Below are 21709 nucleotides of genomic sequence, written 5' to 3'. Positions count from 1 at the left end.
AAGCAGGACGCCGTCGCAGCAGAGCGTGGGGAGCGAGTGAAAGCAGGAAGACCCAGACCCTGTCAGCCAGGAGAGAAGGGTCCAGAGCGCAGAGCAGCCTGCCTGTGGTGGATTTGAGAGAAGACGTCGAGGAGGAGTGCAGGCCGGGGGGCGGAGCTTCCTGGTCATGTGATACGCCGGCTTCTGTCACACAGGAGAAGTCCAGGGCGGGAATTTCAAATATGAGCAGTGTTTTGGGGCAGCTTGTTGAGGGGCTCCCTCCTTCTGAGGTTGAGGTACCTCCAAGCCCCCATTGAAGAATGAAGACAGCCTCTGGTGTGGTCCAGGAGGAGCAGGTGGATGGTGAGAGTTTCAATGTGCAGTCTGTGTCTGAGTCCACGCTGTTGTCTGGGCTGGTTAAGCTGCTAGCAGAGTTTGCTAGCAGGCAGGTGCCCCACACAGCGTCTGACGTATGGGTCAAGAACACAAAGCAGGTTGCTACTAGTAACGCTGCAGGGAGTTCTAGGCCAGTGCTGGAGAAAGGCTTTGGTGTCAATGAAATGTGTATGAAGGAAGCAATGGTGTGTGAGGTATCGCCTCTGGGTTATCATTTAGCGGCAGGTATTAAAGAAAAAATTTGGAGATTGGAATTTGTGGAAATCATGTCCCTGTTGCCTTCTGCTAGGGAGCATGTGGTACGTGAGAAGAAGGATGATAGGAATGATGATGAGAGAAAGCGTACAATGCCAAGGTCGTTCAATAATTGGCTGCAGGCCTTTTTTATATATGCTGCGGTCCTTGGCGAAAAGCATCCTGAATTTTGTAGTGGCCTTTTCCAACATCTGGATATTATTCTGGAAGCGTACCGAAATTTTAGTGGTTTGGCATGGTACCAATATGATGAGGTGTTCCGCCAGAAGTTGGCGGTACACCCATCACTTAAATGGGGAGTTAAGGACATAGGTCTTTGGGTTAATTTAATGTTACCACAGAAAGCGTTTACACCCAGAACATTGAATACGCCTCAGCCTAGTTTGAGGAAAGGGGTATGCTTCGCCTTCAATGAAGCAACTTGGAAGTGGGCGTCTAATTGCCGCTATAAACACGAGTGCTCTTTCTGCGGTGGCACTCATCCTATGCTGAGGTGTTTTAAAAGGGGTTCACAATCCAGTCAGCAGCAGCCTTCCACAAGAGAGCAAGTTTCTAAAAGCACCGACCCCAGTGAAGCTTTTAGAAATGCTTCCATGGTTAAGGCAGTACCCTAATCAGACGGCAGCGAAGTTATTAATTGAAGGTTTTCAATACGGTTTTTTGGTTCCTGAGTTTACAGTCTGTTAGTTTATTTAGAGATGTAGTGAGGAGTAAGTTGTTTAAAGAATTAGAGCTAGGTAGAATAGCGGGGCCTTTTGTTAACCCTCCGTTTGTAAATTTCCGTATGTCACCTTTAGGAGTCGTTCCCAAAAAGGCTTCTGGGGAGTTTAGACTTATACACCATTTGTCATTTCCTGATGAGTGTTCGCTTAATGATGAGGTGGATAAGTCTAAGTCCTCTGTTTTTTATGCGTCATTTGATGACGCTTTGGCATTAGTAAGAAAATTTGGGATGGGGGCCTTGCTGGCTAAGGCGGATGTGAAATCAGCCTTTCGCTTGCTGCCTGTAAGGCCCTCTGGATTTAATTCATTAGGATTCCAGTTTGATGATAATTACTTTTTTGACAAATGTATGCCTATGGGGTTTTCTTTATCTTGTTTTTATTTTGAAGCTTTTTCTACATTTATTAATTGGGTGTTACAGTCGTTAGTTCCAAATTGGGGTGTATTACATTACTTAGATGATTTTTTGTTTGTTGGTGATTGCAGTTCTAGTTTATGTTCGGAGTTGTTGTTTAAATTTTTAAAGGTCTGTGAAGGGTTTGGGATCCCAGTAGCAGAAGAGAAGACAGTCTTTCCCTGTACTTGTTTAGAATTTTTGGGCATAGTTATAGATACGGTTAATATGGAATTTCGTTTGTCATCAGAAAAGTTAGTTAAGATTAAATTGCAGTTGAGTTTGTTACTGGTTAAAGAGAAATGCACTTTAAGAGAAATGCAGTCGTTGCTAGGGTCATTAAACTTTGCTTGTAGGATTATTCCTATGGAAAGGGTTTTTTCTAAGCGCCTTTACTTTGCGACGCGGGGCCTTAAATCTCCCCGCTCGCATATCAGGTTAACTAGGAGTTTAAAAGAGGATATGGCAATGTGGTTTGATTTTTTAGAAAATTTTAATGGAGCAAATTGTTGGCAGGAGGAGTTTGTGGAGTCGGATGCTCTGGGTTTATTCACAGATGCGGGGCTTATTGGGATGGCAGGTGGTGGGCAGAGGCCTGGCCATCTTCTTGGATAGTTAATGGGGTGACTCGCAATATAGTTTTGTTAGAATTTTTTCCGGTGGTAGTGTCGATTGTTTTATGGGGTAGTTATTTTAAAAATAGAAGAATATTGGTCAATACAGACAATAAGGGCGTAGTTTTTGCAATCAATACGCTATCATCTAAGTGCGAATTAGTAGTTAAATTGTTGAGGCATTTCGTGCTTTGTTGCTTGAAGCTTAATATTTGGGTTAAGGACGAAGTATGTTCAAGGTAAATGTAATAATTTAGCGGATTCTCTGTCTCGTTTTCAGTTCGCCAGATTCCGGGAGCTAGCACCAGGAGCGGAGTTGGAGGGGTCGCCGTGCCCTCAACATCTTTGGGACCTATTATGGGATTGATATCAGAATATATCAGACAGTCGGTGGCTAATAAAACATGGGCTGCGTATGCAGCCGCATGGCGGGACTGGGTTTTATTTTCTAATACATTGCCTGATATTGTGGATGACTTGGATTGTGGTATGTTATTTGTAGCTAGCTTATTTAAAAGGAACTTATCATTTTCATCAGTTGCTGTTAGTGGCGTATTTTCCGATTAAACAAATGTTGAAAGGTTTTCGTAAAAAAAATTCGTGTGTGGATAATAGGAGGCCAATCTCAGTTGAGTTATTGGGTAAGTTATATGAAATTTTGTCTGAAATTTGTTTTGATAGCTCTGAGGTTTTGCTTTTCAGGACTAGTTTTATTTTAGCATTTTTTGCAGCGTTAAGGATAAGCGAATTGGTGTCTGCTAGTCGTATAGTATGTTCTGGGTTGAAAATGGAGGAAGTGGTGTTAAAGGCTAGTTTTGTTGAAATTTTGTTGAAACGGTCAAAGACGGATCAATATGGGAGGGGCAGAATTATAAGACTGAACGAATGGGTTGGTTCTTCTTTGTGTCCAGTGGGCATAGTTCGTGCTTGGCTGGAAGTTCGCTCGTCTGGTCCGCCTCCGTTTTTAATTCATAAGGATGGCTTCCCTTTGACTAAATTTCAATTTAATGCAGTGCTTAAAAAAATGCCTGGCTGCACTTGGGCTGAGTTCCTTAAAAATTTCATCACATTCCTTTAGAATTGGTGCAGCAACAGGAGGCGGCTAGGTTTGGGTTAGATGATGTGATCATCAGAAGGATAGGTCGTTGGGATTCTGATAGAGCCAAATTGTCTGTTAGGCCTGATTTGTTATAACAGACTTAATTATTTTTATATCTTTTCAGGGAGTCAGATAATTGTTTGGATTTTGGGCCAGTCGTATATATTCTGGGCCCAGAAGAGAGCAGAGAAGAGAACGTATACGGAAAACTTATCTTTTGATGGCTCATCCTTGCAGGTTTTTTGGCAGGGTATTAGAGGAATGGGATGGAGCGGTTTTTTGCGTGAGGTTCAAAAGTTTTGCACTAGCCGCCCTCATCCGAATATTTTAATTTTTCATGTGGGAGGGAATGACTTAGGCAAAATCAAGACGTGTAGGTTATTATGGGAAATGAAGAGGGACTTGTCACTATTGAGATGCATGTTGCCAGACACTGTTTTGTTTTTTTCTGAAATAGTGCCTCGCTTGGTATGGTCTTTTAAAGAGCAGTCCTTCTGTGAAAAAATTCGTAAAAGAGTTAATAGAGCCATGTGTAAGTTCATGCCTCTGCTGGGTGGGTGCTCTTACAGACATATTGATTTGGAAGGATGGGAGACGGGTCTTTTTAGGTCGGACAATGTGCACCTGTCTGAAATTGGAATTGACATTTTTAATTTAGGTTTACAGGGTGCTATTTAGAAAGGGCTGCAATGCTTGTGGGGGGCCTCGCCTTGTTAGGCGTGGCGTGTGGGATTTATCGCTCAGCTACAGCTGAGTGAATTGTGGTTTTTAAGGGTTAATGGACAGAGTTTTAATGGTTAAATTATTTATTTATTTATGCTAATTTATTGAGTAATAAGTTGATGGTAATTTATTGGTAACCCATAATAAAGCATTGCGGCCTTTTCATCCAACCTTTGAGTTTGTGTTTTGTTATTATAGCTAGGTTTGGTTATGTTTAAGGGGGATTAGTGTGTGCAGTGTGCCTCCATGAGATTTGACAAAGCTCATATTCACTTAGCTCTTTTCTTCTGTGCAGATTTTAAAATCTGCAGAATGTCAATCATATGTGCAATTCTACCCCTTAGGCTACACGCACATGAACGTTGTTTGTTTCCGTGTCCGTTTTTTTTTTTTTTTGCGGATAGGATACGGACCCATTCATTTCAATAGGTCCGCAAAAAATGCAGACAGCACACCGTTCCGTAGCCCCGCAAAAAAGATAGAACATGTCCTATTCTTGTCCGTTTTAGGCATTGTTACAATGGAGCCGCAAAAAAAAAAAAAAATGGATGGCATACGGATGCCATTCGGTTTTTTTTTTGCGGACCGCAAAACACATACGGTCGTGTGCATGTAGCCTTACATAGTGGTTTTCACAATAGACTTCAATGGGGTTTTTAAAATAAACAGAAAATCCGCACTAAAATCCACAGAAAACCTGTACGGAAACCTCGCTGAACATTGTGGAATTATGTGCATTTTTTTTTTTTTTTGTGGTTTTCGTGCAGATTTCCTGCTTCCAATAATATGCTGTGTGCTGGTGGCCTAAGGGGCTGTGTATGTGATGACACCTGGTATTAGGGTACCATTGGGGAGCGCTAGCGGAGGAGTTGCCCTGTGTGGCCGACAGTTTTAGGCCCCTTTCACACGAGCGAGTTTTCCGCGCGGGTGTAATGCGTGACATGAACGCATAGCACCCGCACTGAATCCTGACCCATTCATTTCAATGGGGCTGTGTACATAAGCGGTGGTTTTCACGCATCAGTTCTGCGTTGCGTGAAAATCACAGCATGTTCTATATTCTGCGTTTTTCACGCAGCCCTGGGTCCATAAAAGTGAATGAGGCTGCGTGAAAAACGCATTGCATCCGCAAGCAAGTGCAGGTGCGATGCGTTTTTTACTGATGGTTGCTAAGAGATGTTGTTTGTAAACCTTCCGTTTTTTATCACGCGCGTGAAAAACGCATCAAAACGCATTGCACCCGTGCGGAAATAACGGAACAACTGAACGCAATTGCAGACGAAACTGACTGAACTTGCTTGCAAAATAGTGTGAGTTTCACTGAACGCACCCTGAACACATCCGGACCTAATCCGTCACGCTCGTGTGAAAGAGGCCTTAGGGTATATTCACCAAGTTATCTCCATGTAGATTTTGTTGTGGATTCCAAACCCAAAAACTATGGTGAAAACGCTTGCAAATCATTTCCAGGGATTCAGTGGGAAAACTAAGGCTACGCTCACACTTTCCGCTATTGTGATCAGTCCTAGGGTCTAAATACCGGAGGAAAACGCTTCAGTTTTGTCCCCATTCATTGTCAATAGGGACAAAACTGAACTGAACAAAATGGAATGGTCCAGAACGCATTCCGTTCCGTTTGGTTGCGTCCCCATAGCGGACAGAATTAGGCTAGGGCTAAACAACGACATGTGTCGCACGGCAATTTTTATAATCATAGTCTGTAGCTGATGGATTTTTCTGCGACTGTTGCGTTGCAGTCGCGGCATGTCGCAGTGCGACACCATAGAATATTATTATAAAAATTGTGTGACATCAATGTCGCGTGACACATGTTGCAGTGTAGTTGTGCCCTATGTGTCGCGCGACTTATTGTCGTCATGTAGCCCTAGCCTAGCAGAGTTTTTCTGATGCGGAGCAAGACGGATCCGTCCTAACACAACTGAAGTCAATGGGGATGGATCCGTTTTCTCTGACACAATAGAAAACGGATCCGTCCCCCATTGACTTTCAGTGGTGTTCATGACAGATCCGATATGGCTATATAAGACATAATACAACCGGATCCGTTCATGACGGATGCATGTGGATGTATTATTGTAACGGAAGCGTTTTTGCTGGTGTGAAAGTGGCCTAATTTACACGGGGCTGTTTTTTTTTCTGCTTATGTTTTTTTTTTTTTTTTTAAACCTTTGGTGTGGAAAAAAAAAAAGAAGCGATATGTTCATTGTTGGTGCAGATTCCAAGTCAAATCCACATCCAAATTCCCCATTGCAAAAATACCTTGGGATAAAAAACTGCATCCGAAAACCACAAGGAACCCTGAAGCGGATTCCACATCAGTTTTCTTTCAGCACACAAAGGAGTGTGTGAACGTAGCCTTACAGACTGGACGTGCGGCACAGCAGATACGTACATTCGGGGATTGTGAGGAGGGAGCACTGTTCCCCATCACCCCCTTGCCGCCGGCAGATGCAGCCGGTACAATAGGGCAGAGACAATGGGAGCGCATTCACTTTCCCCCTCCGTCCTCACAAGTGGCCGGCTATTGTCCGGCGCAGAGCACTTCACGTCCTCCTAGTCTCAGGCTGCCCGCGGAGAACGCACAATAAAGCTACTCTGGGATTGAATCCGAGGCCCCGCCCCCCGCGCTGTCAGGCTGTGTGTGTGTCAGGCGGCCCCGCCTCTTCCTCCTCTCAGGTTAGGTTGCCTCCCTCTTTTGTGAGTTATAGCAACTGTTGCCTTGTGAATCCAGCGCCATAGCCACCGTAGTCCTGGCGACTGTTACCCATCAACAACAACTACTCCTCTCCTCCTCCTCCATCACCACCACCACCACCACCACCTCTCCAACCTCATCATCACCATCCTCCCCATCACCCACAACAACCAGCACCAACAACAACATTATACTCCTCAGCCAAGGTGAATATCTTCTTCTTCTTCTTCTTCTATGTGTGTGCGTCCCTGTCTGTGCAGCATGGAGGATGATGGTGGTTATTATTCCAGGCAGGTGCAGAGGAGGGTAGCGGTGTTTTTTTTTTTGTCTGTGTCTTCATCTCCCTGGTCTAATGTCTGGCATCGGAGGGGGAGGAGAGCAGGGCTCGCTGCACTGGGGCATTGATGGGGTTAACCACCCCCCCCCTGTGCGGAGTACTCCTCTGTATTTGCAGATCTTGCTGTGCTCTGAGGGGAGGAAATGGGGACTGGCATTGTGAATGGCAGAGGCAGGCTGCAGATGCTGAGGATGCTGTCACCGCTGATGGGAAGAGGATGCTTGGCTTTCCTTTGTTGTAACCCTTGCGGTGTCAGAAGGGCATGTGCACATCACCGCCTGCCAAGTACTGAAGGAGTTAACCACGTCTTCCTTTGTGCTTCAAGACTCCATTCAGGATTTGCACCCCTAGGACATTATTTACGGACTGGGAAAGGGGGGGAGGGAGGGAAGGGATCCCTAGTGTTTTACAGGTGCACATTGTCCCCAGGTCCCTTATTAACCCTTGCAGGCCAGCCTTTTGTGGCAGATGAATGCGATGTGTAGTGTATGTGGGGGGGGGCCCTCAGTACTTGGCAGGTTGTGAGGGCCTACACGCAGCTCCCACACTTGCTGGAGTCTGTCCCATGGTTCTCATTGGTGGATTTGGCGTTTCCTTGACTGAAAGCTGAAATTGAAGACAGGTTGATCATAAAGAATGCATGAACCCGATGAACTTGGACCGTCTTGGTGTCTTATGACGCGCCTCACATGTTGACACCGAGGCCAGCCGGGCTTTGCCGCTCTCTCGTTTAATGACTTAAATAATGCTCGGCTGTAGATTTTGTATGTTGTCTGTAATGAGGCTCTGTTCATATCACCTTCGAGTATATTTTGGGAGTGTTACCCGCTGTATGCTATTGTCATACGGTGGCATATGTTGCCCATAGAACCCCGTACAAAAAGTATAGTGCACGGTATAGCTTTTTGGGGAAAGCCGTAGTCTATTAAGCGTTACAAAAAGGTATAGCAAAGTGTCCTGGGATGATGGAGGCCAAAAGAGTATGAATGGAGCCCGGCGTGTACGCTGGGAGCGTTCCCTTTAAATTGTGTGTACACAGCCTAATATACAATATATACTGTACATGAGATGTCGCGCTATGTTGGATTCACAATCTATATGCTAAAAGAAACTGACCTCTGCGTCTGGAGCCAGATGGCGACTTATGTTGTGTGATGTCGCCTTCCATAAGAATTGCATTATATGTCGTATTTCATGTGCATGGTGGACATGCCAGCCATTAAAAGTTGCCTCTGACTGCGACTTCTACGGGACCTGACGGCTTTACCTGCCCATGTTATGGATTCTCCAAGGGAAAAAAAAAAAAACGCAGCGTAATTCAGTACCAGCATAGCCAATGAGATTAGGCAAATGTCATGCACACTTTGCATGTATTTTCCGTACGGATTTTGTTTGTGCGGATTTTGCCCTTTCCAAGGCAAAGGGTGAGAATAGGGAAAAACCGCATCAAATCCGCAAGTAACGCAAAAGGATTTAGGTGTGGAAATGCTGAGACAATTCTGTTTGTAAATGAGCACCCGTGTGCAGGTGCCCGAAATCTACCTTAGGCTGGGTTCACCGTTCGCATCACATTTATTTTTTTTTGCCTCCGTTTGATGTATATGTTACAAAAAAGGATACAAAAACGCAGCACACCACGTTCTTGTATCCTGCATAGTCCGGCAAAAGAAATGTATACTTTTTTTATTTTATTTTTTACAATGGGGAAAAAATAAAATAAGTTTTTATATAAAAAATAAATAAATATGGAACTCTATGGTAAACGGATGCCACTGTACGGCATCAGTCTGAGGCGTCCGTTTAACGTATACGTTAAAAAAAGTTCTGAAAAACATGATGTGAACCCAGCCTTAGCCAAACTAGGCGCTGGGCATTTCATGGTTTGGTGATGCCCATGTGGCATTAATAGATAAGGTAGAATGAATGCTGGTGCAGGTAACTTTTATTTCCACATGTTGGCTATTGTTGCTAGTAGGAGTAATATTGTAACATAAGTCTTAAAATGAAGATCCTAGCCCTTGCAATTAAAAAGAAGAAAAAGCCTGCCTGTCTAAATCCAGATGTTTTCCAGGTTTTTCTTCCTTTCACATGCAGATTACTCTCTGTAGTATTACCTACTTCATTCTCTGCAGTCCCAGGGTATTTCCTGGAACACACACAAAGCCGACTCCTCAGCAATAGGGAGATACAGAGAGAACCTGTGCAGGACCGTATTCACACTTGGGCCTCTTTCACACGAGAGTGACGGATTGGCTCCGGATGCGTTCACTGAAACTCGCACTATTTTGCAAGCAAGTTCAGTCAGTTTTGTCTGCGATTGCGTTCAGTTTTTTCCGCGCGGCTGCAATGCGTTTTAATGCGTTTTTCACATGCGTGATAAAAAAACTGAAGGTTTACAAACAACATCTCTTAGCAACCATCAGTAAAAAACGCATCGCACCCGCACTTGCTTCCGGATACAACGCGTTTTTCACACAGCCCCATTCACTTCTATGGAGCCAGGGCTGTGAGAAAAACTGAGAATATAGAACATGCTGCGATTTTCACGCAACGCAGAACTAATGCGTGAAAAACAACGCTCATGTACACAGACCCATTGAAATGAATGGGTCAGGATTCAGTGCGGGTCCTATGCGTTCACGTCACGCAATGCACCCGCGCAGAAAACTTGCTCGTGTGAAAGGGGCCTTAGGCTACTTTCACACTAGCGTCAAGGAACTCCGGCAGGCTGTTCCGGCGGGTGAACAGCCTATTGGATTCGTGCTGCCGGAAGTTGGCGCCGGCCCCATTCACTGTAATGGGGGTGGGCTGGAGGTCCGGCCGCAGCACGGCAAGCATGCCGAGAGGCGGCCGGAATAAAACTACGATGTATTGAACGGGGCCGGAGCGGACTTCCAGCGGCACGTGTGCACAAGCGGCGGCACGTATTTGGCAGGCTGTTCCCCTGCCGGAGAAGGCTGCCTCTAATGTAAAATGTCAGGTAGACGTTGATGTTAGTTACCTATAGCCCAGACTTGCGGCAGGGATGCAGTAGTACTAAGTAATTTTTATGTGGCCTTAAAGGGGTCAGCCACTAATAATATATTGAAAGTGGGCACATAGTCCATGCTGTGCCGCAAGAAACATATAGGAAACTTTTAGATTACATGAGCTGCTTGTCAGTAGGCCGTCCATGGACTATGTAAACAGCGCACCATCATGGCTGCTCCATCCATGGGAAGTAAAATTGCGTCAGTCACATGGTTTAATCATGTGACTGCTTTCTCACCTGTCCAGTGGTCACATTCTCTTCTGCGCAGGCGCTGGACAGTAGTTCATCCAATCCAGCGCCTGATAGAAGAGGATGGATCCAGGGACAGTTAAGAAAGCGGTCATGTGATTAAACCAGTTGACCACCGCCGTTCTGCTTCCCATGGACGCAGCAGCCGCGGTGGTGCACTCTTTAGATGGACCGTCAGCCAAGGGCCTACTGACCAGCAGCTCAGGGGAGCTAAAAGGAACCCATGTGTCCCACAATACCCAGTCCCCATAGCTCTGTGTGCTTTTATTGTGTAAAAAAAAAAAGATTTGATCCATATTCAAATTAACGTGAGATGGTTGAGGGTCAGGACTCATCTCAGGTAATTTGCATATGTATCAAATTGTTTTTTTTTTTACACAATAAAAGCACACAGAGCTATGGGGACTGGGTATTGTGGATGTGCTAGCGGCCATCTAGCAGCCCATGGCCTCAGCTCTATACCCAAAATCCCGGTGATAGGTTCCCTTTAAAGTGGTCGACCCCTTTAATCTCTTTGTCTCAACCCTGAGAAGACGTTTACATGGCAGGTTTTTGTGTGGATGAGGTTTCTGAAATCTTATTGACTTTGCTGCTACTGTAAATGCTGCGGGTTTTAGACACTTATGCTGCGGAGAATTCGATGCCATATACGCCATGTGTGGTCATGCCCTAGCACAGTTTAATACATCTGCCCAATTATGTCTGCTGCAGCCCGGTTGTCTTCTAGACTCCGCATTACTTATCCAACGCTTTTATTAGTTTTGCACCATCACAAGTAGCAGTCGGGGTATGGCTTACGCTGGCCTACCCAAAGACTTTTCTGATAGTGACAGTCGCAGCCCATAGGAATACATTATAGGGTATTTTGGTAATCACACGTTATCCCTTATCCACTGGATAGGGGATAATCACTGTATCTGTGACTGTTGAGAACAGGTCCCCACTCGAATGGAGTGGTAGTCAAGTGAATGGGAGCAGCGCTGCAGTAACCAGCCCTGGCCACTGCATGGTGGATGGAGCTATTTAGTATCGGTGCCAGCTGATCGGTAGGATTGCCAGGGATCAGACCCCACCAGTTTGATATTGATGGCTCATCCTCATCAATATAAAAGCCCCCCCCCGTTAAGTTGGGACCAGTAAGGATCTAGGTGTTGCAGTCATGATACAAACCCTAAAGGGCAGCCAAATTGGACTTAGATTTGGGTTATAGTTGCCCGCTGTGTATATAATGTGTATATATAATGTGGATATAGTGTTTATAACGTGAATGCTTTACATGCTAATAAAGTGGCCATGTTTGCTTCTCACTGTTAATGCACGTTGGAAAACCAAATGTCTGCAGAGCCCAAGAGGTGAAATCGGTGTGATGTACCATGGAGGAAAGGATGCTGCGATTGCGCCGATTTGGTTATTTTATCGTTAAGTCTTCCGATGCCACACCTATGTGAGAACCCTGCTACGTAGCCTGTGATGGGAAGACTAACCGTATGTTAGGTCACGACATCCTATTAATTGTTAGCGTTATTATCCTTAGAGTACTTATCAGCATTATTAGTGGCATTAATAGTGTTAGCAGTCCAGCATTTAGCAGTCATTTACTTTGTGCTGTGAATTCAGGGACTAATAAAACGTCAGCTTCTAGGTCAGCTTCTAGGTCCGATTGCAGTGCATGGCAGCCTGTGCACGTCCGTATGATGCGATGGATCAACAATGCAAGGGAATAGGCTGAACTGGATGGACTTTTGGGGGGGGGGGGCTCAGGCCTTATGCACAGGACCGTATTTATTATCCGTGTACTATCCGTATTTTTCGTGTACGCACACTGACCCATTCATTTCTATGGGGTCATGCACTAATCCATATCTTCTGCAGATCAATGTATCCGTTCCGCCGGTTATAGAACATATCCTATTTCGCTGTGGCACGGCAGCGCATGGCAAAAGGCAGCCGGACTAAAAGTACTGCATGCAGTACTTTTAGTCCGGCCGCCTCTCGGCATGTGCTGCCGTGCTGCCACCGGAACTCTGCCCCCGCCCCCATTATAGTCAATGGGGACGGAGCGGCAGTCCGGGGGCACACGTAAACTAGCGGCAGGATAGATCCAACAGGCTGTTCACCCCCCGGAACAGCCTGCCAGAGTCCCCTGCCGCTAGTGTGAAACTGCCTTTAGAGACTGATGGCCTATCTTAAGGATAAGTCATCAGTATCAGATTAGTTGGGGTCCGATACCTGACCCCCTTAACGATAAGCTGTTTTAGGCAGCCACCAGTGATAGAAACTATAGAGTGGATGGAGCCGGAAGCAGAAGGTTCTATACGCTGTGTGTGGGTACACAGGGTACTGTACCTAATTGCCCAAGCTATTGTAATCCAGTGCCAGAAAAAACACAGTGGATGTATAGTCTCTGGAGGCTGTGTGAAACAGCTGGTCATGGAGGTCCCGGGTGTCAGACCCCCACCGATCGGATATTGATGGCCTTTCCAGAAGATAGCTAATCAGTTTCTAATCCCTGGAAAATCCTTTTAACTTCAGTAATAAGACATATTTGGGGTCATTTATTAAGACTGGCAATTTAGACGCCAGTCTTAATCCCCCCCATGCTGGTGTGAGATGCGCCAAAGTTATGTACGGGCACGGGCCTCTGCATAACTTTGGCGCATGGAGCAGCCGGCTTTGTGACATGATTTAAACTACGCCAGCTCCCTTGCCGGCGTAGTTTAAGCCCATTTTCGACACCATAAACTGGCATGAAAAATGATGAATGACAGGTCTCTTCCTCAGCCACTCCACTCCCCCTTTTTCCACCACCTTGGAAAAGTTGCAGATTCAGCTGTAAAAACCCCTTTGCGACAAAATTATGCCAATAAGTGGCATACTACAAATAGTAAATGACCCCCATTGTTAGAAATGTATTGTCATTTGTCCAGACAGAACGGTTGTAAAGTGATGCATTGAGGGAACTGTTTATAATGGTACTCTATGTATCATAATTTTTTTTAATTACTTTTTTATATATATATATATATATATATATATATATATATTTTATATCTTGACTTTGATTTTGCCTCTTGTTTTTCATGTTGTACCTGCCCCTTGTGTGCAAGCGTCTCCTGTGACGTTTGTGTTAGTATCTGTGCCATTTGGGAATAAGAAGCATTCCCATTACACACAGTAGACGTGATGATGCAATAGATTGTTATTTGGAGCAACCACAGGGGGCCCTCCTCGTGATGTCAGCAATCTTTTTTTAGATAAATTTAGATGGTTACAATTGGCTGGTGAAATAGTAGTTTGAGTCCAGTTATTTAAAGAGCATCTGCTTTGTAGGGTTCATCGTGGTCACCAAAATGAAGTGCTCGGAGCACCTAAGGGCTGGCCTAGCCCCTCGGAGCACCGCTTCACCTCTTCCTCCTCCTGTAGCCACTCCCCTTCCCAGTGAGATTGACAGGGCCAGGGGTCCTCAATGGTCCGATGCTTGGCCCTGAAATCTTGCGCATGTCCTGAGCAGTGAAGATCTCTTGCGGTCATCCCTGCTCTGAGATCTTCACTGCACATGTGCCGATAGTACTGCCATTATTTTCGGCATAACATTTTTCCAATGATTACAAAAATCTCACGACGACCTCATGCACCTGACCGTATTTTTCACTGCACACATACCCATTCCTTTCTATGGAGCTATGCACACATCCGTATTTTTTTTCGGATCCATGTGGCCAATTATAGAACATGTCCTCTTGTCCCTTCAGCATATTCGTGTCCTTTTCGAGTATCTGTATTTTGCAGATCCGTTTTTTGCATGGAAGTTTATGGGAATTATTAAATGCAGCAGACACAAACTTTAAGTGGTGTTTTTGACCCTTTAGGTGTTTTTTATTATTATTTATTTTTATTTTTTATCAGAGCAGGCTCTCTGAGGCATTTGTTAATCTCCTCACTGTCTTGCATTTTTTGTCCCATAGACATCAATTATAATTTTTTAGGCCTCTTGCACACAAACGTTGTGCATCCGTTCCATGCATTGAGGACCGCAATTTGCAGTCCCCAATGCACGGCAACGTCCATGCGGCAGCAGGGACGGATCGAGACCCATTTAACTTGAATGGGTCCGTGATCCGTCCGCACCGCAAATAAAATACTACTCCGTAGTGCTTCCATGGGGTTCCGATCAGTGCTTCCGTACCGCACCGCATCGCTGTGATTGCGGACCCATTCATTTGAATGGAGTGCACATGGGCCGGTGCCCGTGTATTGCGGACCCGCCATATGCGGGCCGAGGCCTTAGTCTGATACTCATTCAGAGTATCAAAGATGGCTGCTACGAAATGCTGGGTGGGTATGCTTCTGTTTTTTATTTTTATATATTTTTTTTTTTTTACAAACATGAAAAACTGACACTGATTCCATATGGACGGAAAATAATAGACAAGCAAAACTCAGTTGGAGACAAAACTGATTCAACACCGACAATTGTCATTTTCTTTTTGGCAAACAGAACACTGAACGGTTTCATATTGCTCGTCTGAAAGAGGCAGAGTAATGAAAAAGAGTTGTCCAAAGTGGATTTAGTAGAAAACCAGGTTAAACAAATGAGGGTGCATGCAGCAGTATGTGATAAACACATGGGGGTAATTTATCAAGCCCCTTGAAAATGGTGGCAAAAATTCACTGATATTTGGTGGTTTCACATTACTGGGACAAATTTCAGTTCCTGGCACAGGGACCTCTCGAGATGCGCCAAGATTACTAAGGGGTGTGCTCCTCTTAATCTGTTTGGCGCATCACACGCCAACGCATACTAGATCAAGATTGGCATTTAAAACGCCAATCCTGATAAATCCCCCCCATGGTGTTTCACAAAGGGAAAACGACCAAATAGACAATGTTTTTTTTTTGTTGTTTTTTTTTTTTAATGATCTCTTTATTGAAATGGGAGGTTTCATACAATAAATATGCAAGCATAAGTCGTGAATGACAAAAATTGCGGCAGATATTATTGTACAGACAAATGTTATTGCTCAACTCTCAAATCATTTTTACACAATTTTATTATCCCAACACCCTACCCACCCCTCAGCCTTTGTCCCCAGCCCCCCACCCACCCAATACAACCCAACTCCGGAACACCATAGACAATGTTATATATGCACAGTGTGTCCGCTATGGATGATAAATAGCAGATGCATGGAGTTAGCTTATCTTGCCAGAAAAGTCCCCTGTAATTTGTGTGCCATGAAACTCAAGGAGGCAGCTCTAATAATAATCTTAGATTTACTAAAGAGACTGCTGCGGATTCCTCTTCATGTGTATGGAAGAGTAGCTGCCCAGTCTCTCCTAGGGAAAACCATCTGTTCACACAGTTTGTGAGAATGAGTTAAACTAGGGTATAATCTCTGTGTATTTTCTCCACGGAAGAAACCTATTTCACAGGAGTTATCTTTCATATTTAAAGGGGTTGTACTTGATTGGAGAAACTCGGAAAACAGAACCACACCAGTCCACAGGTTGAATGAGGTATTGCAGTCCAGGTCCACTGACGTCAGTTGGACTGACCTTCTATCGGCCACAGACTGGGAACTTAAAATAGCCCTAGAAGAAAAAGTAAAAGTGATCCCATGTTGTAGGCAGGTTCATATTGACACAAGATGGGTCAACACAAGTAGGCAGGGACAGCAGAAGTAGGCGGAGCAGCAATACTGTAATGCAGCACAAAATACCACCCCTGCAGAACCAAATACCACAGTGCAGCACAAAATACCGCCCCTGCAGAACCAAATGCCACAGTGCAGGACAAAATACTGCCTCAGCAAGATCAATATCACAGTGCAGCACATGATACTGCCACCCTTGCCGCAGTATTTAATTATATCACCACCCTGAGGATGGTGATACAGTTGAATTCAGGTGGGCACCTTCAGCCGCTGGCCAGGTGCATAAGTACCTGATGCTAAAGGCATGATTTGATTGTTATGTACCCGGCTGGCAGCCATGAGAAGAGATCAGGCAGGAAATTTCCCTGTAGGGTCTATACCCAGTCCACCACTGCCTGCTGTAGAAGCATATTAATAGGGGTGGTGCTGTTTCTGAATAAAAGTAGGCATGATTTTCTAATCACGTGCAACCCCATTAAATCTAATAGACAAATTGTGGGTGAAAAAATTAGCAATATTCCAAATATACAGATATAAGCTTTAAGAATAAATCAAGATAGCAGTATCAGATACTAAAAGAAATAGTACAGCACGTTTCATCATCTCCATTGATTTAGGGCTCATACACACGAACGTAGTTTCTTTCTGCATCCATTCAGTTTTTTTGCGGACCGTTTGTGGAACCATTCACTTCAATGGGTCCGCAAAAACAATGTAAGGTACTCCACGTGCATTTCGTTTCCGTATTTCCTTTCTGCAAAAAAGTAGTGCATGTCTTTTTATTGTCTGCAAATCACAGTCTGAGGCCCGATTCCAAGTCAATTGGTCCGCAAAAAATGCGGAATGCACACGGAAAACATCCGTATATCATCCGTATTTTGCGGATCCATACTGTAGAAATACTATGCTCAGCCCATATTGCTCATGTGTTTGGTTATTAATAATTTAATGTTTCCGTTTCTGATCCCCAAAAAGGGATTGCATACGGAAACCATACAGATATGTTTTGTGGAATAACGGAACGGAAGAGGACTTAAATCAGAGGGAAAAAAAACTAAGATACGGAACAACGGATTCGTGAAAAAAACGGACCACAAAACAACAACAGTCGTGTGCATGAGCCCTTAGTCGAGGAGGTACAGTGTATTTTGTGATCAGTGATAAATGGCAATTCGTATCCATCATTCCATCCCTTTTTTCCATTCTGCGTTCCTTCGACAGCAAATGGAGAAAGAAACATCATAAAAAAATAAATTCCCCCCTCGCCTATGACAGCACCCTATTCCTCAAGACACGAAACAGGAACAAGAAACCGCTTTAAAAGAGGGACCACCCTCTTCACCTCCAGTTCTGTTTCCTGCCCTAAGGGGACAGGAGGGAATTTGGAAACCGTAGGGATACCAGGAGCTGCGGGCGCCCCGGCTGTTTAATGTGTGTATGGAGGGCTTACGCGTGCGGCGTAAGTCTCCGTTAGGAGCCGCTGCTAAGTCTGGGCCTCTTCACTCTCTCCTCCCTTCTCCGCTCCTTCTTGTCCCAGGGGGTGCTTTTTTCTTCCTGGGTGTCTGCGGACCTCTGCGGCCGTGTCGCGGCGTGTGCAGGAATGCCGCGGCCTGGGCAGTGACGTACTTCCGGTGGGACGGTAGTGCAAAGCACAGCTGTAAGCGGGAAGTGGGGGGAGCCGGTGTGCGTGCCCGGGTGAGAAAAGCTCAGCCAGCTCACTGCCTCGTTGGTGAAGAAGTGGGCAGTTCCTCCATTGAGAAGATTCAGGTCTGAACATGGAGCAGTCTCAGCGCGCAGAAGCCACTGAAACCACCAATGATATGCCGGTACCGCGGTAGGGTAAGAGGGGTGATCCCCCTTCGTGCAATATTGTTGATTACTTATGGGGGTCATCTTCTGGGGATATGTTAGAAACTTTTAAATACATAAAGGGAATCAACAAGGTAAAAGAGGAGAGAATATTTAAAAGAAGAAAAACTGCTACAAGAGGACATAGTTTTAAATTAGAGGGGCAAAGGTTTAAAAGTAATATCAGGAAGTATTACTTTACTGAGAGAGTAGTGGATGCATGGAATAGCCTTCCTGCAGAAGTGGTAGCTGCAAATACAGTGGAGGAGTTTAAGCATGCATGGGATAGGCATAAGGCCATCCTTCATATAAGATAGGGCCAGAGACTATCCATAATATTCAGTATATTGGGCAGACTAGATAAGCCAAATGGTTCTTATCTGCCGACACATTCTATGTTTCTGTGTCTAGGTGTCTAAGGAGTCTAAAAAGGTCTCCAGATCCAAAGACAAGGGTTGTGCTATATGTAAAAAGAAGCTGCCATCTGCTTGGGCAAAACCCCTTTGACAAGCTTGTGTGATCAAGTTAATAGAGGAGGAAGCTCCGTCCCTGATGGGTAGCATCAATCAGATGATCCGGGAGGAGGTTTAGGAGTCGGTTAGCGGTCTGCTAAAGAACTGCCCTAGTACCTCTGCAGCTGCATCTAATCCCCCCTCTAGCAACAGTATTGTGCTTTCTGGATTGGAGGAAGAGGGAGAAAGGCTTTTCTTCCACCAGTCAGCAGCCCCCTAAGAAATCTTACTGCCCGAGGTTTAACAGAGATGTTTTTAGGGGAAGAGAAAGGTCTAGACCAGGCATCCTCAAACTGCGGCCCTCGAGCTGTTGTAAAAGTACAACTCCCACAATGCCCTGCTGTAGGCTTTTTGGGCATGCTGGGAGTTGTAGTTTTGCAACAGCTGGAGGGCCGCAGTTTCAGGATGCCTGGTCTAAACAATATACAGGAGTAGCAAAAAAGTCAAAGGGGTTTCTTTTTTTGGGGGCAGAGGCCTCAAAGAAGCAGCCCCAATGACGCCAGGCTTCCTGTGGGCGGTCCTCTGTCTCATTTCTCAAGTCAGTGGCAAAAAATCTCCAACAGCCCATGGATAAATGCAGTTATAAAAGAGGGCTTAAAATTTAAATTTCAGGAGCTGCCAGCAGAGAGAGAGAGAGAGAAATAGAAAGGAGAGAAATAGAAAGGAACAGCCGAGTGCTGTAGACGCGTTAGCTCAGTTCTGGGGAAGGGGTCTTCTTCATGCCTTTCCCCCTCTAAAGCTGTTGTCAAGAATCCTCAAAAAGATCAGGGAGGATTGTGCTACGGTTATAGTGATGGCCCCCTTTTGGCCAAAAAGGGTGTGGTTTTTAGAGCTCCGCAGAATGTCAATTGCCACCCCCTGGGTTCTTCCAGTGTTGCGGGGACTATTAGCTCGGGGACCAATCCTTCACCCAGAAGTGGAGAGTCTTCATCTGACTGCCTGGCTATTGAGAGGGAAATTTTAAAAAGAAGGGGTCTCTCTGAGGAGGTTATCACTACTCTGTTGGCGAGTCGTAAGAAGGTCACTTCTGAGATTTATTTGATAATTTGGGGGGCTTTCTGCAGATTTGCCAATAGACCAGTGGGTGTTCTAGAGGCTCCAGATATTCCTCTTGTGTTAGATTTCTTGCAGGAAGGTTGGAGGAAAAAACTTAGGCCTAGCACTTTAAAGATGCAGATCTCTGCCTTAGGCCTCATGCACAGGACAGTATTTTTTCACTGTCCGCAAAACTGGGTTCCGTTGGTCCGTGATCCGTGACGTGGGTCTTCCTTGATTTTTGGAGGATCCACGGACATGAAAAAAAAGTCGTTTTGGTGTCCGCCTGGCCGTGCGGAGCCAAACGGATCCGTCCTGAATTACAATGCAAGTCAATGGGGACAGGTCCATTTGACGTTGACACAATATGGTGCCATTTCAAACGGATCCGTCCCCATTGACTTTCAATGTAAAGTCTGGAGTCCCTTTTATACCATCGGATCGGAGTTTTCTCCAATCCGATGGTATATTTTAACTTGAAGCGTCCCCATCACCATGGGAACGCCTCTATGTTAGAATATACTGTCGGATATGAATTAGATCGTGAAAACTCATTTCCGACAGTATATTCTAACACAGTTAGAATATACTACAAACTGTGTACATGACTGCCCCCTGCTGCCTGGCAGCACCCGATCTCTTACAGGGGGCCGTGATCAGCGGCACCTGAGGGGTTAATTGTATTATCATATCCCCCTGTAAGAGATCAGGGCTGCCAGGCAGCAGGGGGCAGACCCCCCCTCCCCAGTTTGAATATCATTGGTGGCCAGTGCGGCCCCCCCCTCCTTCTATTGTAATAATAGGTTGGTGGCACCGTGTGCGGCCCCCCCCGCCCCCCCCTCCCTCTATTGTAATAATTTGTTGGCCCCCCATCGGCCCCCCCTCCCTCTATAGCATTAACAACATTGGTGGCCAGTGTGCACCCCCCATCGGCCCCCCTCCCTCTACAGCATTAACAACATTGGTGGCCAGTGTTCACCCCCCATCGGCCCCCCCTCCCTCTATAGCATTAACAACATTGGTGGCCAGTGTGCGGCCTCCCATCTCCCCCCCCCCCCCCGATCATTGGTGGCAGCGGAGTTCCGATCGGAGTCCCAGTTTAATCGCTGGGGCTCCGATCGGTAACCATGGCAACCAGGACGCTACTGCAGCCCTGGTTGCCATGGTTACTTAGCAATAGTACAATAGTAAAATATTCATACTTACCTGGGAGCTGCGATGTCTGTGTCCGGCCGGGAGCTCCTCCTACTGGTAAGTGACAGTTCATTTAGCAATGCGCCGCACAGACCTGTCACTTACCAGTAGGTGGAGCTCCCGGCCGGACACGAACATCGCAGCAGCCAGCAGGTAAGTATAAATCTTCTACTATTGTACTATTGCTAAGTAACCATGGCAACCAGGACTGCAGTAGCGTCCTGGTTGCCATGGTTACCGATCGGAGCCCCAGCGATTAAACTGGGACTCCGATCGAAACTCCGCTGCCACCAATGATCGGGGGGGGGGGGGAGATGGGAGGCCGCACACTGCCACCAATGTTGTTAATGCTATAGAGGGATGGGGGGCGCACACTGGCCACCAATGTTGTTAATGCTATAGAGGGAGGGGGGCCGATGGGGGGCGCACACTGTGCCACCAACAAATTATTACAATAGAGGGAGGGAGGAGGGGGGGCCGCACTGGCCACAAATGATATTCAAACTGGGGAGCGGGGGGGTCTGCCCCCTGCTGCCTGGCAGCCCTGATCTCTTACAGGGGGATATGATAGTACAATCAATTAACCCCTTCAGGTGCCGCACCTGAAGGGGTTAATTGTGCTGATCACGGCCCCCTGTAAGAGATCGGGTGCTGCCAGGCAGCAGGGGGCAGTCTTGTATAGAATATACTGTCGGATATGAGTTTTCACGAAGTGAAAAATTAGATCTGAAAAAGCTTTTATGCAGACGGATCTTTGGATCCGTCTGTATGAAAGTAACCTACGGACACGGATGCCAATCTTGTGTGCATCCGTGTTCTTTCACGGACCCATTGACTTGAATGGGTCCGTGAACCGTTGTCCGTCAAAAAAATAGGACAGGTCCTATTTTTTTGACGGACAGGATACACGGATCACGGTCTCGGCTGCAAAACGGTGCATTTTCCGATTT

At 45.7% G+C, this 21709-nt stretch overlaps 1 protein-coding gene across 5 annotated transcripts in view; it reads left to right on the top strand.

Annotated features, from left to right (window-relative positions):
• The first annotated feature begins 6921 nt into the window (after positions 1-6921).
• The window catches only part of RFX3 (regulatory factor X3), a 224251-nt gene continuing 209463 nt past the window's right edge, over positions 6922-21709 (top strand). For all 5 annotated transcript variants that reach the window (XM_044286847.1, XM_044286829.1, XM_044286838.1 and 2 more), the window contains exon 1: positions 6922-7105. The gene's annotated coding sequence lies outside the window, so the exon portion shown is untranslated. The remainder of the gene's footprint in view (positions 7106-21709) is intronic.

Source organism: Bufo gargarizans, chromosome 1 (assembly GCF_014858855.1).
Source record: "Bufo gargarizans isolate SCDJY-AF-19 chromosome 1, ASM1485885v1, whole genome shotgun sequence".
NCBI classification, from domain to species: Eukaryota; Metazoa; Chordata; class Amphibia; order Anura; family Bufonidae; genus Bufo; species Bufo gargarizans.
This window is presented reverse-complemented; position numbering and strand designations above follow the sequence as displayed.